The sequence below is a fragment of the Bidens hawaiensis genome, unplaced genomic scaffold, assembly GCF_021521415.1.
Source record: "Bidens hawaiensis isolate Kalapana, Puna unplaced genomic scaffold, B.hawaiensis_p1.1 tig00003654_1, whole genome shotgun sequence".
Taxonomy (NCBI): Eukaryota; Viridiplantae; Streptophyta; class Magnoliopsida; order Asterales; family Asteraceae; genus Bidens; species Bidens hawaiensis.
In genome coordinates this window covers 389,241-404,612 of record NW_027491210.1, presented here as the reverse complement: position 1 = coordinate 404,612, position 15,372 = coordinate 389,241, and positions in this window count along the sequence as shown.

The following is a 15,372-nucleotide window of genomic DNA, read 5'->3' as shown; positions in this document are numbered from 1 at the left end:
AAGCATTATGAGTCTTCAGATACCAGCCTCTTATTTTCTGCCATGTGCCCCGCTCAAGCTAGCTGCCTTATTTTACTCGCTTGCGTGCATACTAAAAGTCAGCTACGCCGAGTGAGTTCTAGTTAATACCAGTAACATACAATACATCCATACACTTACTTATATACGCACCCGGAGGTACATATATATACATAGCCTTTTAAATTTCTTCATACATACTGTCAGCTACGCCGAGTGAGTTCTAGTTAATACCAATAACACACAATACATCCATACATTTACTTATATACGCACCCGAAGGTACATATATATACATAGATTTTTAAATTTCTTCATACCTTCATGCAATCATACATTCATTCTTTCTTTTGATACGTACATATATAGATACACCTTGTCCTATAACCTTTGCATATATTATTAGGGTATGTTCCCTACATTCGTAGATATTATTAGGGTATGTTCCCTACATTAGCATATATTATTTCGGTCTGGTCCCTTCGTTCGCGTATATTATGTGACACCTGGCATTTTCAGGTTAACTCCGTTAACTAAACCCAGTTAAATCCTGTTGGCTGTGTTAGTAAACCCGGTTAATTCTGTTAACTAAGTTAATGAACTCTTATACATGTAGTGCCATATATGGACACATTGAGATAGTCGTGTCGTTGGTGACCTAAGTGAGGGTGACTAGTTATTGATAACTAGAATAATAAACTTGTCACACATGCTATATGTTATACTAAATTTGTCACACATGATATGTTACATGTATTATATGTGACGGGTGTAATTGTGTTACATGCTACATGATTAATTGTTGTATACTTACATGTTGTGAGAGAAGTGAATAATTAAAATAACATAGCATATGAAATATTATATGATAAGTAACAAAAAGACTGGTACACAACATATGATTACTAGAAAATGTTTATAATAGAATGTAACATGTCACATATAATAAAAAAATGACATAACCTAAAGTTTAATAAAATTTATTATGCCTTAATGACTGTGTAAATGATGAGTAAATAACAATGAATGTTATATTTTGTTGGGTTTCTATGGAATTTACAAACTTAGTTAACCGTTTAACTAGTTATAATTAATGCGGAAACGTGATAGACAAACTAATCATATGAACAACCTAGTTTATTCATTGCAAGATTACCAATAATCTATTTACTAGAAACCCGAAGCTAGGATCAAATGATACGGGAATAACTAAACTATCAAAGTATGTAAACACTTACAATCTTAGCCCTTTAAGAGTTTGGTGGATGGTTGAAGAAGATGATGATGTGAATGCAAGACTTTCAAATGAAAACCCTCAAACCGATTATACCCCGAGCCTCCAACACGCACCGAGCTATGCTAGGGAGCTTGAACACGAAAAACCCGAGCCTTTTTCTTCTTTCTTTTGGCCGTGAGGTTGAGAGAAAGAAAGAAAGGGTTTTTTTTGTTTTTCAAAAGGTTACTTAAAAGATGTAAACACTTGATCATTATTTATCCTCACATGCAAACACCATCACATGGGTTTATACAAGACAACACTCCATCTTTTGCATGTTGACATTTTGACCAAATTGGTGGGGTGTGGGGCCCACCCAAAACCGGCCCCAACATTATTTTTTTTTTTTTTTTTTTTATTTTATATATTTTATACTTTATAAAATATATAAACACCCCATCTTTTATAAACCATTTTATAAAAGAATACATAGTTAAATAATTATTCCAATAATAATTATTTGAATAAATAAATTAACCAATTAATTATTTAATACTTTCAAGTAATTATTCAGAAACCCGTTTTTCTGAATGTGTCGTGTTCTGTATTTGTCTTATAGATCTTATCTTAACAAATACATAATTGGTGTGTGTCTAACTCGTTATTGGGTATGACCCGACTTGGATCAAACATAACTAGCCACATTAACTTAATTATGTGTCTCGGGCATACGATATTCCAACAATCTCCCACTTGCATGAGACTCATAGGAAGTTAATGCTAATGGTGAATACCGCCTAACAACAGGTCACCACCCCTAGTATGTTTGACTAAGTGCCATTCAATAACATCATCCCTTTCAAGTCCATACTTGATATGATATAGGTAAGTCTTATCATTACATCCCTTTGTTACTAGATGTCCTGTCAAATCGAAGAGACATAGATTGATCATTCTCTCATTGATTTAACTTAACAGGCCTTAGACATCTAAACTCTCAACACATAAGAGGAACAAATCCCATCTTGACTGCATACATCCTTGTTGACATCTCGTATGATATCTGAGCTCTTTCTTTTATGTCATCGTGTTACCGAAAAACAAAGAAGAGAGTCAAGTTATCAGACTTGATGAAAAGTCAGATCCAATATGCATCTCAGGTCAAAGGACACAATGATACTCGCCTTTACTCAAGGATTACTTATGATCAGTTGCACTAACTCCATGCAGTGATCCTCGAGAGCGGATCATGTCCAATATTTGTATCCCACAAATATCTATGAACCTTGGTGGCAAACCTATGCCTTATATTCATCACATGAATATCAACCAATCCGGGTTCATAATAGTCTTACCTTCATACTTGTTCCCACAAGCATGATCGACTACGGACGTTTAGAACAACATAAGTCATTCATGGATTAAACATGCAAAAATAGAACATAACTCATTTAATAATTAAAACTTAATTAATTTCATGAGATACCCATTACATTCGTTCTTAAACAAACACTAAACACGGATTAAATCCACTCACTAGAATACCGAAGTCCTAATGCACAAACATGACCCTCATGCTTTGGCCTATCGAGGAGCTTCGTGAGTGGGTCCGCAATATTTTGATCGGTATGAACTTTATGAATACATATTTTTCTCTTTTCAACTTCATCCCTTATGTAGTTGAATCTGCGCTCAATGTGCCTCGTTTTCTGATGAGCACGAGGCTCCTTGATCTGTGCAATAGCACCCTCATTGTCACAGAATATCTCTAGGGGCTCCTGAATGGAAGAGATAATCCCTAGATCCATGATGAACTTTTTCATCCATGCAGCCTCTTGGGCTGCCATTGAAGCGGCGATGTACTCAGATTCTGTAGTGGATAACGCGACAACATCCTGCTTCGAACTCTTCCAAGAGACAGCGCCTCCATTTAAGATGAAAACATATCCCGACTGTGACCGAGAATCATCTCGGTCAGTTTGGAAACTCGCATCCACGTAACCCTTTACGACGAGTTCCTCCTCACCAGACCCATATATTAAAAACATATCCTTAGTCCTTCTAAGGTATTTTAATATATTCTTGACAGCCATCCAATGACTGTCACCTGGGTTGTGCTGGTATCTACTTGTTATGCTTAAAGCATACGAGACATCCGGTCTAGTGCACATCATTGCATACATAATAGATCCTATTGCCGAAGCATAAGGAACATGCTTCATCCTATCCTGCTCTTCCTTAGAGCTAGGACTTTGGGATGAGCTTAATACGGTTCCTCTAGGAATAGGCACCAAACCTTTCTTAGAGTTTTCCATCCTAAACCTCTTTAGGATTTTATCAATGTACGCACTTTGATTGAGTCCGATCAATTTCCTTTGTCTATCCCTATAGACTTTTATTCCCAAGATATATGTCGCTTCTCCAAGATCCTTAATTGAGAAACGACTACTTAACCACGTTTTAACGTTTTCCATACTTGGTATATCATTTCCAAATAAAAGTATATCATCGACATACAAAATAAGGAAAATGATTATACTCCCACTAGCCCATTTATACACACATGCCTCATCACCGTTTTGGACGAAACCAAACGCTTTGATTTCTTCATTAAAACGATGATTCCACATCCGTGATGCTTGTTTCAATCCGTAGATTGATTTCCTTAACTTACAAACTTTATCAGGATTAGATGGATCGACAAAACCTTCAGGCTGAACCATATGGACATCTTCCTCAAGATATCCATTTAGAAAAGCGGTCTTGACATCCATTTGCCATATCTCATAATCAAAATGAGCTGCAATGGCAAACAATATCCTGATCGACTTAAGCATCGCGACTGGCGAGAAGGTTTCATCATAATCAATCCCTTGAGTTTGCGTGAAACCTTTTGCGACAAGTCGAGCTTTGTAAGTATCTAAATTTCCATGCATATCGGTCTTCTTTTTGAAGACCCACTTACATCCAACCAGTTTGGAGTTAAGTGGACGATCAACCAATTCCCAAACTTGGTTATCGTGCATGGATTGCATCTCGGCGCTCATGGCTTCAAGCCATTTGTCACAATCAGGTTGTGACATTGCATCTTTGTAGGAGATCGGTTCATCCGAATCAATCAAGTAGCAATCATCCACAAGAAATCCATATCTCTTGGGAGGTTGACTAACCCTACTAGATCTGCGAGCAACGTGCGTATGATCAACCATTTGATCATCTTCAACATCCTCGTGTTGAAAGCTAGTATCGACCAACTGTGTATCATCCAGTGATTCTTGAACCTCTTCAAGTTCCACTCTCTTTTCACTAGGTCCTTCCATAAGGAACCTAGTTTCTAAGAAGTATCCTTTGCGTGAAACAAACACTCTTTGTTCACTAGGATCATAGAATATATATCCTATATCATCCTTTGGGTATCCTATGAAGACACACCTGATGGATCGAGCCTCAAGCTTATTTGGGGTGTCACGTTTAACATAAACTATGCATCCCCATATCCTTAAATATGAAAAGGATGGAACCTTTCCATGCCACACTTCATAGGGTATTCGATCCACCTTTTTGGTCGGGGCCATATTCAAAATACGAGCCGCTGTGAGTAGCGCATATCCCCAAAATGATGGCGGTAGTGAGCTTCGTGCCATCATTGATCGAACCATGTCCAACAGTGTTCGATTCCTCCTCTCGGATACTCCGTTATGTTGAGGAGTTCCAGGAGGAGTGAGCTGTGAAATAATTCCACAATCTCTAAGATGACTTTGAAAGGTATCACTTAGGTATTCGCCTCCTCTATCGGAGCGGAGTACCTTGATTGTTCGGTTGAGCTGATTTTGCACTTCATTTTGAAATTCTTTGAACATTTCAAAGGCTTCATGTTTGTGTTTCATTAGATAAACATACCCATATCGACTAAAATCGTCGGTAAAGGTAATGAAGTACCTTTCACTATTCCTACTAGTTGGCTTGAAAGGTCCGCATACATCCGTATGTATGATACCTAACAAATCCTTAGCCCTTTCATTTGTACCTTTGAAAGGCTCTTTGGTCATCTTGCCTTGAATACAAGATTCACACTCATCAAACGAACCTAACTCGTTTGTTTTCAAAAGACCATTCTTTTGGAGAGTGTTTATACGATTCTTGTTTATGTGTCCAAGGCGACAATGCCAAATGTAGGAATCACTCAAACCCTTTTTGAGTCTTTTAGTAGAAGTTTGATATAATGAGCTATTTGAGGTATTATCATGAACCAATTCATAAATACCGTTGTTTGGTACAGCTTTAAAATAAAAGATACCATTAGATGACACATGCATTTCCGATCCTACAAATTTAAAGTCAAAGTTACATTGTCTAAGAAGGTGCACAGAAATAATGTTCCTAGTCAAACTAGGAGCATACAAAACATTTTTTAAAACAACTTCCAAACCACTTGGAAGTGATAAAGTGAAGTCTCCTCTAGCGACCACGTGTACTCTTGCACCGTTGCCCATGAAAAGATTCACTTCGCCCTTCTTTAAGTCTTCATTCTTTTTGAACCCCTGCAACCAATTGCAAATATGAGTTCCACATCCGGTATCCAATACCCATGTGTTAGAAGAAATAAGATTTAGCTCAACATTAATCATAAAGACATTACCCGAGGTATGCGCCGCATTCCTCTTGTCTTTTAGCTCTTTTAGGTAGACCGGGCAATTGCGTTTCCAGTGTCCGGTCTCCCCACAACCAAAACAAGGATCATCCTTATGACCCCTTGGTTCCACAACCTTTTGTTTCTTTGCCATAACCGGTGATTTGCCCTTACCCTTAAGATGCATAGGGGGACCCTTCCTTTTAGCTACCTTAGCCTTAAGATTGGGTTGAGATCGATTCTTGGATCTACCTTCATTGATTGCAAACACGGGTAAACCCTTTTGCCCATGCTCGCCTCGGCTGTTTTAAGCATTGAGTGAAGTTCTCCAATGGTTTTGTCCCACCCGTTCATGTTATAATTTAACACGAAAGTGTCGAACCTTTTCGACAAAGAGTTAAGGATCAAATCCGTTGCTAACTCATTTGAGATGGGACAATTGAGCTTAGTGAGCCGATCAATATAACTTTTCATCTTAAGTACATAAGATGAAACTGGTTGACTATCATCCATTCTACATGCATGTAAGGCTCGAACCGTTTCGAACCTTTCCACTCTCGATTGCTTAAGGAACATTTCCTTAAGTTGAGTAATCATGTCGTACGCATTATGGTTTTCGAAATCCTTTTGGATTTCGGGAACCATAGTCGCCAACATGAGGCATGATACTTGAATGGAATCTTCCGTGAGTTTGACCCAATTCATGTATTCGACCTCAGTTCCCTCTTCCGGTTCTTCGGGGATAGGTGTTTCCAAAACATGATATAATTTTTCTTGTTTTAGAACAATCCTTAAATTTCGGAACCAATCCGAAAAGTTATTGTGGTTAAGACGGTCTTTAGCGAGAATAGATCGGAGAGATACGTTTTGGACGTTAGGGATTATGTTGTCGTCGACGTGTGCGGCCATCTGCAGAATTTTAATTAAGTTCATTTTAGTGTTTTACCTTTTAATTATTAATACCCTTTTTATATATGCAAATATAATTAATAATTAAAATCTAGAATCCAACGATAAACCCGACTCCGGTTAGGTGACCTTTTTCCCATTGTCGGTTTATCAAGGTAGTTATTCATAACAATTGCAAACCCTTTTGCAACTTCTAGAATTTATGGGACCGGTTCGAAATCATATTTCGTGTTGGCATGTTTATCCCATCAACACCTATTAGACCCCATGCTTGGGTGACCCTCTTCACATGGTTCTAATTTAAGTCGTCCTACTTGTATCAACTTGTAATATTAACATACAAACGGTTAGGTGACCTTTTTCCCATTTTATGCCAATATTACCTCAACATGTTAATTTACTCTATGCGGTTAGGTGACCTTTTTCCCACTAAGAGCTTATTAATATGTTAAGTGTTATACAAAAGGATGGTGTTTAACTTATTATCCTTAAATTTAAAAAGGGATTTTTAGTTTTAATAATTCTAGTTGTAAAACTTTAAATCATGTTCTAACATGCATTTAGTAACATGATATTTTGAAACCATTTTCAAAATTCTAATTTATAATAAAGCCATTTTATTATGGGCGTGAGACGGCTAGTAAATAAATCCATTTTATTAAACTATGTGTCACGTAATTACCGATAATTATTAGAACCCGTTTTATGCTTTGTTAATTAATTCTATGTGACGAAGTTGATATCCTAATATCTAACAACCACACAATCAAACAATCAATTAACAAGCATACATAATTATACTAGACACGAGCCACTAAGTTAGACCACACTTGTTAGCCGAAACAAGTGTGTGTCTTAGGTCCGATCCTAAGGGACACATGACACATGGATGTTGTAGCTCCCACTCGATCCCGCATCCAAATGCTTCGAGCATCTTCTTCAACCTTGTTGTGATCCATTGGGCTTGAACTTGGGCCTTAGCTTCCATAAGCTTCCACTTGGGCTCAATTGGTGGGCTTAGGTCCTTTTGGGCTTGAATCCCTTAATGGGCTTGTGAAACCCATTATGACCATACCCGGCCCAATTAGGCCCAAACTTCCAACTTTGCAATCTTCTTTAATTTTACAAAATTAAATGTCCTAATACATTTTTTCTATAAAATAAAGATATTACAAATTACCTATTTATTACATGCCCATATGAATAAATAATTACAAAATAGCCCCTAATTAATTATTACAAACCGATACTTTGAATAATAAATTACAATCACAACCATCAATCACAAACAAAACATCCATTTGGTCTACGGCTCGGTCTAGTACTAACAAACATAACCCGATATGTCATAGGAACCCGTTCCAAAACCCCTTGCCTTTATCCGGCCTAGCCCAACCCATTTGGGCTTGACCCAATACCAAGATTATGGGCTTCGGCCCAATCAAAACTGCATGGGCTCGGCCCAAACAAAATTGCATGGGCTCGGCCCAAATGAAACTTATGGGCCCGGCCCAATATAAAAACCCATGGGCTCGGCCCAAAAATTTTTATAAAACCGGTTAGCCCAATAACCCTTTTTCAAGTGGGCTTCGGCCCAAATTCACCCGAATTGGGCTTCGGCCCATTTGCTCGGTTTTTTTTTTTTTTTTTTTTTTTTTTTTTTTTGAACTAAGCCAAAAACAATAACAAGATTAAATACAAAAATATCATGCATGTTAATTTTTGTATAAATCTTTCAAGGGGAAAATAAAAAACCGAGAACCCGAAGCTTAGTTTCCCGTATCCCGGCTCTTGATGCCATTTGTTGGGTTTCTATGGAATTTACAAACTTAGTTAACCGTTTAACTAGTTATAATTAATGCGGAAACGTGATAGACAAACTAATCATATGAACAACCTAGTTTATTCATTGCAAGATTACCAATAATCTATTTACTAGAAACCCGAAGCTAGGATCAAATGATACGGGAATAACTAAACTATCAAAGTATGTAAACACTTACAATCTTAGCCCTTTAAGAGTTTGGTGGATGGTTGAAGAAGATGATGATGTGAATGCAAGACTTTCAAATGAAAACCCTCAAACCGATTATACCCCGAGCCTCCAACACGCACCGAGCTATGCTAGGGAGCTTGAACACGAAAAACCCGAGCCTTTTTCTTCTTTCTTTTGGCCGTGAGGTTGAGAGAAAGAAAGAAAGGGTTTTTTTTGTTTTTCAAAAGGTTACTTAAAAGATGTAAACACTTGATCATTATTTATCCTCACATGCAAACACCATCACATGGGTTTATACAAGACAACACTCCATCTTTTGCATGTTGACATTTTGACCAAATTGGTGGGGTGTGGGGCCCACCCAAAACCGGCCCCAACATTATTTTTTTTTTTTTTTTTTATTTTATATATTTTATACTTTATAAAATATATAAACACCCCATCTTTTATAAACCATTTTATAAAAGAATACATAGTTAAATAATTATTCCAATAATAATTATTTGAATAAATAAATTAACCAATTAATTATTTAATACTTTCAAGTAATTATTCAGAAACCCGTTTTTCTGAATGTGTCGTGTTCTGTATTTGTCTTATAGATCTTATCTTAACAAATACATAATTGGTGTGTGTCTAACTCGTTATTGGGTATGACCCGACTTGGATCAAACATAACTAGCCACATTAACTTAATTATGTGTCTCGGGCATACGATATTCCAACATATTTTTCCTTTTCTTTTCCTTTGGGCCGTCCATTTCACACAAACACACACACACACATTTTGTTTTCTCAAAATCTCTCTCAAAAACCATAAACAACTTGGTGAATTTGGAAGAAAGAGTATTGGATTTTGAATCAAGCAATAGTTAAATATGGTTTAGTACATATTCTTATTCATATTTTGATTTTTTGTTTTGAAAACCTAGTATCCAAAAAATTGAATTTGTGAAATGAACTAAGAACAATCAAGGTTGATTGTTAAAAGAAATTTTGTGTTTTGATTTAAAAGAAAAGATGGAAACCTTTTTGTAACTCTATGTTATTTTATATATCAGTAAAATAATGAAATATATGAGACTTGATTGTAAAAATATGTTCTTTGATGATTAAAAATCATAAGGATATAAGAATCATGATTTTTGTGACTTTTGGTTTGAATATGCTTGTTGATAGATTCTGTGTTTTAGATAGTAGATTGAATAACTAAATGATACGTTGGTGTTTCTGATTTATTTTTGATACTATGATTAAGTACTTTGAATATACTTTTCAAAAAGTCAAGAATCATAATTTTTGGACTTTGTTTGACTAGGTTTTATTAACTTACAAAATCGGATTACAATCCTGATTGAAAGAGAAATTTTCTGAGTTGTGTTTTAAATTGTATAACTTGAGATTGAAAATAGATATGGGTGTTATTCCAATTCTGGAATGTTATACATTGAAGTAGGAATCTAACCCAATTGGTCTTGCATCAATTGAACAAATGTAGAATTTTTGGCAAATATTTGTGTACTGCTATGTTAAAATAGAGACTGAAAATAGGTTGTTGTAGAGTGTGAATATTCTGTATGTTTTGATGAATTGTAAAATTATAAGAAAATATATGTTATACCTAATACTTCTAAGAATATGTGTGAATTATTTGGTAATTTAATTACAAGTTATGGTTGGTTGGAAAAGTCAGTTTTGATGATTGAAAACTTGGTAAGGATGATTAACATATTGGTTAGTACAAATAATTGTAGTTTGTAATAGAATGATTGCGATAATTTGAATTTTGACTTTATGGGTTAACTTAGACCTATTTTACTAAGTGGTTAGTCTTACTTGTGAAGTGTTGAAATTGTTAAATGTTAGACTTAGCCATAAGATTGTATGAAAATTGGCTAAGTGTACGTTACTTAATTTTTGTGATTAGGAATATAATGTGATCATTCTAAGCCTAGCGAATTAGTCAAAAGTCACCAACGGGCCGTCGGTCAACATTTTGGACTGTCAGTCAACATTTTGGTCAAAGGTCAACATTTTGGTCAACGTTCAACAAAACTCAATTTTTAGTCTTCGGTTATCGAGACTTGGACTTTTTAGTCAATGGTCAACAACTTGGACCTTTTGGTCAAAAGTCAAACGAAAAGTCAAACTTTGGTCAAAGTCAACAAAAAGTCAAACTTTGGTCAAACTTCAAATAAACAAGGGAATTGTTTGGATACTAAGGGTTCTAGGAATCGCTTAGAAGATACTTATAGTGCTTGTATGATTTAGGCACTAGAACAATTTTTACTTAAGCAGTTGACTTTCAATTTGAACAGCATTCGAGGTGAGTTTCAGTACCCCGCTTTTTACTTACTCCTTTTGGGGGGAAAGCATGAAACATACAAACTTTTGGATAATTGTAGACTTTTTAATACCTCATGTGTACATTGTGAACTTATACTGAAGTCCCCATGCACATTGAACCGTTAACAATTGAACATTGGCTCGGTAATGAAAGGTAGTACTACTGGGCTTGACGAACCCCCTCGGGGCTCTCGGTTGAGGCAGTCGTCGGGCGTCACATTTACTAGAAACACACTAGTCTTATATTAGACTCAATGGGTGGCAACAAACTAACAAGTCAGCCTCAGTCACAATGGAACCTACACTAATGTAACATGATTGCTAGCCTAATTAACTAGCGGTATTACTAATGCATACATTATCCGTACATTATCCATGCTTTACTACTTATATTGTTTACTTACTAAATGGTTTGTTTGAAAAACTTGTTTTTAAACTCAAACCTGTGGACTCACCAACCGTTGTGTTGACCCATTTTAACATGTCTTTCTCAGGTGTTTAAGGTGCATGTGCGAAGTTGAAATCAGCCTAGGATGCATGGATCCCACTAAGCATCGAATTATGCTGGGAGTCTTTAATGAAATGTTATGTCTGGGCGTCTTGACACGCACTCTGGGTTGTTAAGTGTTTTCATAAATTATACCATTCCGCAAATGTAAGAATTTATTGTAAATGTACTTACCTAATTTATTATTAGCTATAATATTTAAATATTTTCCATTATAAATTGGTTGTTCGTTATGACACATGGCTAGATCCTGGTATGTCACACGTCACACGGTAAAACCCGTTAGTTGAACATTGAGGGTGTTACAGATTGGTATCAGAGCCATTGGTTATAGTGAACTAGGTTTGTTTTCAAAAATTAGTCTATAACCGTTTTCAAAGCTTTGTGTCAGTTTTAATACTTACAAACCCAGAAATACATTTCATTCATGCATGCACTGCATATGTGTACGCGTCGTATTTGCACCGCATTGATTTCGCACTTAGCTTCTGCACAAATTTATGACAAGCATATTAATCGTGAAATTGCATACACATTTATTCTGTACTTGGGGTATGGAGTATGTTAGTACATGACCACTTAACTCTACAATGCCATACGGGTATGTCGACATCATCCACAACATTATCCTCGGATAAGGATCACACCACTCTTGTTGTCACATCGGAACCTTCACCCATTTTCACATCATTGGAGCCGAGGAAATATCGGCTTGAATATAGCAACGGAATCGTCTAGAATGATGAGTCATCTCAGGCCCTTGCACGGGAAATGCCAAGCGAGTATAACCTTTTCAAGAGTTGGGTATGTCAGAAGTGAGTCTCTTATCTATCTACCATCTTGAGTATCCTAAACTTGCTAGCCATACTCCACTCCAAACTCCAAACTTGAGTCTCGGGTGTGAGACACCTCTTTGAGGCAGACCCTTTAAGGCATTTTTTTTTAAAATTCATCGGCATTGAGATGCCATAATTTTCATTCCTGAGTCGCGCGCTCATTTCATTAGACGATGCTGCTGGAAGAGTAGATTGACTGCGCAACTGAAAACATCTTGCTTATGGTACACTCTGTTGGAATTACGTATGCCCGAGACACATACTTATACTAATGTGGCTAACTGTGTTTGGTCCAAGTCGGGTCATACCCAATAACAAGCTAGACGACACCAAATGTATTCTTTTAACGATTTGATCATTTAAATGAATACCGAACACTACGTGTTTAGAAAATTGGTTTTCTAAACAAACACACTTGAGGATTCAAATAAATTATTTGGATAATTTGTTTATATAAACTAATTATTTAATTGGTTAAATAATTAAATAGATGTATGCACATTTTATGAAAATGAGTTTTATAAAATGAATGGAGATGTTTTAAATGTTAAAACACAAAACAAAAAAAAAAAAAAAAAAAAAAAAAAAAAGGAAACATAACAAAACCGGCCACCCATGTGGGGGTGGTGGTTTTGCCCAATCAAAGACCAAGATACTCTTTGGTTCTCCTTTTATGTTCCTCCATTCAACACACATGCATTTTGGGTCTTGTTTTTGAATCCTTTCAAGTATAATCAAGCTTCAAAACTCTCTCTTTCTCCCTAATTTAATCACGGCAGCAGCAGCAGGAAAAAAAGGGGTTTTGTGAGCTTGTTTTGGTGTTCAAGAATCCTAGCAAATAACTTGGTGTTGTTGCAAAAGGCTTGGGGTATCACTCTCTTGAGGTTTTCTTCTTTGGAGGCTTGCCTTTCATCCATCATCCCCTTCAACAACCTACATCATCCTATAAGGTATAAGGAGGTACATTTACATTTTGTGAGCATATTGTTCTTGTAATATTGATCCTTGTTCATTGGGTTTTAATTTTAACATAATGGTATGTTCATAACAAGTTTTAAAATCTAAGCTTCCGTTGCGTTTTCTTGTTAAAATGGTTAACTTGAACTTTGATAAGCTTGTATAAAACCCAACAATGGCATCAAGAGCCGGTTACAAGGACTTATGCTCCTTGCATGTTCATAAATTTCGGATTTTTTTCATGGGTGAAAAGGGGGTCCGAAATTTTGGTGGATTTAACCCCTCATGGTTTTGTAAGATCTTGACATGCATGCAAAGATCTTAGGAAACCATTTAACATTTGGATGTTGAAAATATCAAAATTGCATTTTTGGGGGGGGGGGGGTTTTGGGCCGTAGCCTCTTGGGGGGGGGGGGCCGATTCCTTTTGATGTTTTTGGGCAATGGTTGCTTAGGTTGCATGCTTAGAACATTTGGTATGTTTGGATGTGTCATAACCGAAACCGAGACCTTGGATGTGTTGATTATTGTTATGTGTATGTTGGTTATATTTATTATTCAATATGGTTGTAATAATTCATATTTTAGGCTTGTGTAATTTATTTATTCATAAGTTGGTATGTAATAAATAGATTAGTTGCATTTTCTTTGTTTTAGAAAAATATGTATTAGGATACATTTTGTAAAAAATTGAAGATGCAAGAATTGGTGGATTTGGGCCTTGGACCAAATTTTGGGCTTGTTGGGCCTCACCGGCCCATCATGGGATTCAAGCCCATTAAGCCCATAAATTTCACTCTTGGGCCCAAGAAAACTTTTGGAAGTTTGGAGCCCATTTACAAGCCCAACAAGAACACAACAACTTGGAAAGGATACTTGAAGCATTTGGATGCAAGATCAAGTGGGAGTCAACATTCCATCCTTGTGTCATGTTTTGTCCCTTAGGTGAGACTTATGACCTATACTTGTTTCGGCTAACAAGTATGGTCAAACTTAGCGGTTCTCGGTTATGACTATATTTTGCATGTATGCTTGGTTGTTTGTTTTACTTTATGTAATGTGTGGTTGATAGATATTAGGATATCCAAACCGTCACATAGGAACGACAACAAGCATAAAACGGGTTCTAATATATATTTGGTAATATCGCGTCAATTAGTTAATAAAATGGGTTTATTAAAACTAAGCGATTACTCACATATAATAAAATTGGTTTTATTATAACTAGAACCTTGAAAATTGGTTTTCAAAATCGCCATATTACTAAATGCATGTTAGGATATGGCATAATGTTTTTCAAACTAGAATATTGGAAAACTTTAAAAATCCCTTTTCATAATTACCAAGGAAACAAGTCTAACACCATCCTTTTGTATGACACTTAACGTATTAGGGAACTTTAAATGGGATAAAGGTCACCTAACCATTTTGAGCAAACTAATATACTTAGGGTAATATTAACATATTTGTGGGATAAAGGTCACCTAACCACTTGTATGTTAATCTTACATGTTTATACAAGTAGGACGACTTGAATTGGAAACCATGTGATAAAGGTCACCTAAGCATGGGGTCCAATGGTGTTGATGGGATAAACATGCCAACACGAAATAAGGATTTCGAATGGTCCCATACCTCTAGAAGTTGCAAAGGGTTGCAATCGTCAAGGTTGACTACCTTGTTAAATCAAATAACGGGATAAAGGTCACCTAACCGAAATTTGATTTATCGTTGGATTCTAGAATTTAATTATTATTTTAAAATTTGGAATAAAAGGGTATTAATAATTAAAATTGTTTATAATACTAAATAAAACTTTGTTAAATTTTGTAGATGGCCGCTAACAATGCAAACACCTCTACCCATAACACCCGTAACCTATCCTTAAGAACCATCCTTGAAAAGGATCGTCTAAACCATAATAACTTTATGGATTGGTATCGCAACTTGAGAATAG